We start from the raw sequence: 5271 nt of genomic DNA on the forward strand, positions 1-5271 counted from the left end.
GAAAATATGACTATTAAGTGGTTTAAACAAATATAGAGTAGGGAATTCCCTGGCGGTCCAGTGGTTAGGACTGATTGAACCTGCTGAGGGTTCAATCCCTGGTCGGGGCACTAAGATCCCATAAGCTGTGCGGTGTGGCCAAAACAAACAAACAAAAAACCAAAACCATAAAAACATACAAAAAACAAACCAAATAGGGAGTTATTTTCCTCATTTAATAAAAAATCTGGATGTCGGTAATTATTAGTATTAGCATGTCAGGGCCAGTGTTTCTTCAGTTCTCATCTTTCCCTCAGATATGATAAGGTGACCAGCTAGCCCTGGAAATTACATGTGCATTCAAGTAAAGAAGAAGCAGGGGAAGGCATGGCACTACTCATCCGTCTCTTTTATCAGGAAAGTAAAAGCTTTTCCAGAGCCTCCAATAGCTTTTCTTTCTAGTAGTCTGGGTCACGTGACTACCACTAGCTGGGAAGGCAAGTATTTCCAGCCTCTTGGAGAAAGGGTTGGTAATGACTCTGGCTAGCCAATCATAGCATCTCTCAGTGGGTCACCTCTGGAAAGTGTGTATAGAGCTCCTTTAAATGTCAATAGGAAAATGATAGACTCACAAAACAGAAATGAAAATAGCAAAGTAGTCCTTCACTCCTCCATGAAACATTGATTGGGCCCCTTCTGTATGGCAGATTCTACATAGCTGTCCGTCATTGAGGTAATGAGGTGATGGAGCTTCCTCGGAAGGTTGTTAATTAATGGTTGGTGTCACATGGCATCCGATGTGAATGACTTATGTCTATAGTACATTTCTACTCCTCTGGAGCAAAGGGTCCACTATGGATGAAGACTTCTAGACCAGGAGATGACAGAAAATTGCTGGAAAACATGAAATGCAAATGTATCCCAGGAGATAGAGGGTGGATCCATGTTACTTGTGTTAGCTGTACAGGTGATTAGTGGGGTGTAGTATTCTGCTAATAAAAATTATGGGGGAAGCATAGTGTACAAATACCAAAACTGGCTTTTTACTCATTATTTGGATGGTACTGTTCTTTTTCAGGAGCTTTACCTTCCTTCTTAGGTTTTGCTTTAGTGACATTCCTCAAGTACAAGCAGCTGGCTTTTTATTAAAAGAAGTAGTCCAGAGACTGTGCAAAACCAGGTTGAAATAAAAAGATGTTTCATATAGTCAAAAATGGACTTGCAGATGGGAGAGGTTTTTGTTTTCCTCTAGCATTTCCCTCAATTCAGAAGTCATTGTTTAGGTGAGGATTTTGGACCTAGTAGTAGTTAGTAGCCAGCTGCAATTCTGAGAGTGAACCTCACTGACATATTATGCCTTCCCCCCAATATTTCACACAAATGTTTGCTAACTGATTGGGTGGCCAAGCTCAAGAAAGACTTTTAGTTCTTTTTACAACTATTGTTGCTAACAATCAGCTTCTTAGGAGGGAACATAAAGGTTTTTCCCTTTCATTCTCAGGTCCTGCAGGTTTGAAAGCATCATAATGAAGGGACCACTGAATATCATTTGGCCCGACAATTCCACATTAGGATTATTTCCTTAGGACAGATTTCCCCAAACTCAGAAAAAAGCTTTATGTAGTGTTAACTGAGAAAAGAAAAAGAATTGAGAATGGATTATTATGCAGCTATCAAAATTGTTTCTGAAGATTATACAAAAAATGCCTGCTGTAGTGGTAGGTTGACATAAAAAAGTTACAATATGATTAAAGTCTGTAAGAAAAAAATAAACTAGTGCAAGATTTTAAAAAAGACAATGCTTGTCTTTGGAAGGCGTTCTTATGGTAATCTACTTTTCTGTATTTTCATATTTTTATAATGAAAATCAATTTTTATATGAATCGCTGGATTGACTTTGTATCCAGTGAATTGACTTCTCAGTCGTGAGAGCACTGGACTAGGAGATGGGCAACCCAGATCTCTTCTCAGCCACTAACTGCGATCTTAGATAAGTCATTACCTCTCTGGGTGTTACTTCTCTTTAATAAGATGAGCTTGTTGGGTTAAATGATTACTAAGATCCCCTTTTAACTTTATGATTTTATGACATCACTGTATAATATTAAAAATGCTGTGAAACTCAAAGTATAATGTTGCCTGAGAGAATGGAAAAACAATCAAGAAATGCTTCGACTTCATATTTCAGATATAAGGAAAATGTCCATTGTGTCACTCTTGAATTGTGCTAACATTTCAAATCACGGAATGCAAAGTATTGGTGGGCTCTTAGATGATTTATTATCATACCATACATGCAGATTGCTTTACAAGTTTCCCAGCAGTAAGGTGTATGCTTCTTTTGGCATGCTCTGACAAATCTGAATGAACTTACACAAAGCAACATTGGCCCTCACTAAGGTCAATTTCAACAGTCTCCCAACATCCATTTTGCCTCGTGTCACATATTCTTCCGTTATGTTCCTGGGAAACACCAAAAAATGAGCATGTTTACTCATTTACTTGGGTTGTCTAACCTGAGTCCAAGAAGAAGCCAGTTGTCTGTGGCTGTCATGTTGTCTGCCCCAGGCTTTGGGCAGCTGAGAGCCAGTGACTCTGATGTGTCCCATATGCTGGAAGCAGGGATTGTCAGTCACTGCCATCGAACAAAACGGTAGCTCAGTCAAAAGCAAACAGGCATGATTTTGATGAATTCTCTGTAAACATTCTCTATATTTACATTTATGGCCAGGTCAGACTTACATGTTTACCTAAAAAATATTGTAATATATCTTTGTATTAAGGAGTCAATAGCACCATTTCGACAGGTTTTAAAAATGAAATGTTCACAGCTCCTTTTCCAGTACTTTTCAATCAGAAATTGGGAAGGCAGCCTATGATCTTGGCGGTGTAAACTGCAGTATTTACACTTTGTCTTTGCCCTCCAAATCCTACATGCAGTTGTTTTTGGCTAATGATTTGCAGTCTAAACTACTGGAGATGTAGGTTTCCTGTATAGAGTGGTATTCCATTATCTAATCCTCCAAGCTGCCGTTGAGCTGCTTATGTCCTTTTAGTCCAGAAAACTTTCGACAACGCAGCAGTACAGATTTCTCCTCTAGGAAAAACTAGAAAAGACATACCAGATACTGTCACCTAAGTCTGAAAACCCTAGTAAGTAGTATTCCTTTCTCAACGCCTGCCAAGTTGTGTTTTCTGTACCCCTACAGTATCTCCACGTCTTAACTCCTCTTCCATCACTCAGATGATGGTCAACCGTTGTCCCTTTCTTCGTTTCATTTGCCCGAATAATATAGCAAGTTACTAATCACAGGCATTATCTGAAACAAGCAAAGTGGCAAGACAACTAGAAGTATATATACTGTAATGATTATGTTTTTAAAAGTTTCTTGAAGATGGATGTAAAATACTGCCTGCAATGAGTGATATAAAAAGGAAATTATAGAAAGGTGTATAAAGGGGCAAAAGGGAGAGATGGAGACGAAAGGATCGACTTGAAGTTTAGGGAAAGCAGCTCTGAAGATTTTAAATTTCATTGTCTGAGGCTTAACACAAGTTGTCTTTTGAAGTCTAAACTTTCAGGTATAATTCTATCTTAGATCCTGCGGGAATTGACCTTTCAGGTCAGATAATTTAAAAGGTTAAAATAACTGTGAAAGAAGTAACCTTGACGTGGCCTCCATTGGCAAAGCTTTAGCAAGTAGTTAGGTGATTTTCTAGTCACCGGGAGTTATTCGGATACTGGAGTTTTGCCAAAGTTACTCAGATAATCACTATCTTCTTTTACTCTGCTTTGTCAGTGGAGATCTCGCCAGTGCAGTTTTTGCTTTTAGTGACAAGCTTTATTTCAACTGGTGACTTGCAAAAATGTCTTTGATGTGTTGGGTGATTTTTATTTTGTTTGGGGACACACCAGATTAGCCACGTATGTAGGAGATCACAGAGGGCTACATGCTCTGAGGAAATGCTGCACAAATGTCTACCCAGAGTAAGAAAGGGGTGAAGAAGTCTAATTCAACTTTGCACAAGATCTGATACTCTTATGCAGACTTAGCAACACTTCCCTGCAGGTTTCAGTCTTTCACACCCAGCATTGTTCCTTCAACACATTCCTCCACTCTGCAGATTTCTCAGCCAAATGTTCTGCCTTCCTCCTCCCTTACCTGCAAAGGTTCTCCCCATCCTTTATATTTAGCTAATATTCCCAGGAAGTTCCCCTTGATCATTCCAAGCAAAGGGGAGCTTTTCCTGCTTTCCATCCCTGGAGGGCTTACTGCCTGCCTAGATTTAGCACAGGCTATATGTACACTTGTTTTTTCTCTCCAACGACAAAGCTCAGTCCTAGAGGGTAGCATGGGTTTAATTCAACTCTGACTCTTTCATTGTACGTAATTGTTTTTCAATGAAAGTTTACTGAGAAAATGGGTCCCTGGCGTGCGCTGCTCCTAGAAAGCTTCAGAATCACCGAATCATCTCCTTAAAGTGTGCTTGCGATGTAGGCCTAATATTCCCTAAACTACACTGTTTAGTTTTTTATTCTGGGAGGAAAATTAGCTACTGGCTTTGGTTTACTCATTTCTAAGGGAAGCTGGTGACCCAGATATTGAGAGAAATTTTAAAATGATAAGTTTAGTCCGTTAACAACTGCTTTCAAACTCTGAGCAATCAAGAAAAATGGGTAGGTGGGAATGTGGAATCCTCATCTACATTTTACCTTTTCCCTCTTCCATTCCGGTAAAGTCTCCCTCCTACTCACATCAACCATGAGGAGCAGGCAGACGATTCATCTCTTTTTTTCCTGAGTTCTATAGTGTATCCAGTGGCTACATCATATTGATTGCTGCAACAGTTTAAAGAAAACAATATATTATTTAATTAGAGTCATGATATAATTTTAGCTTTTCCTAATAATAAGCTGATAATAGGTTTTCTACTCAATATCTCACTTGTAACCTTTTGGCTATAGATGTTCAAAGTCAAACACAAAGGTCATGCATGCCTACATTCTCAATATCTGGGCCACCTGCTTCCCTTAAGGCAAATATTGTGGAATGAATAACTTCTCTGTGACAGAAATAGACTAAGAAAAGGGCCCCTCTTGGATTTCTAAATATGTAAGAAAAGGAAAGGAAAGCATTTGCTCGAGGCCTTCTCTTTCCGAAGAAGTGAAATATATAACACTCAGAAAAACACAGGGACTGGAAAGTAGCTTTCTTACATTAAAAAGTTGGCTATTTGCCTATTTCCTGAGCTATTGATAAGGAAGTCATTGTCATAGAATGCCACATAATA

Source organism: Delphinus delphis, chromosome 3 (assembly GCF_949987515.2).
Source record: "Delphinus delphis chromosome 3, mDelDel1.2, whole genome shotgun sequence".
NCBI classification, from domain to species: domain Eukaryota; kingdom Metazoa; phylum Chordata; class Mammalia; order Artiodactyla; family Delphinidae; genus Delphinus; species Delphinus delphis.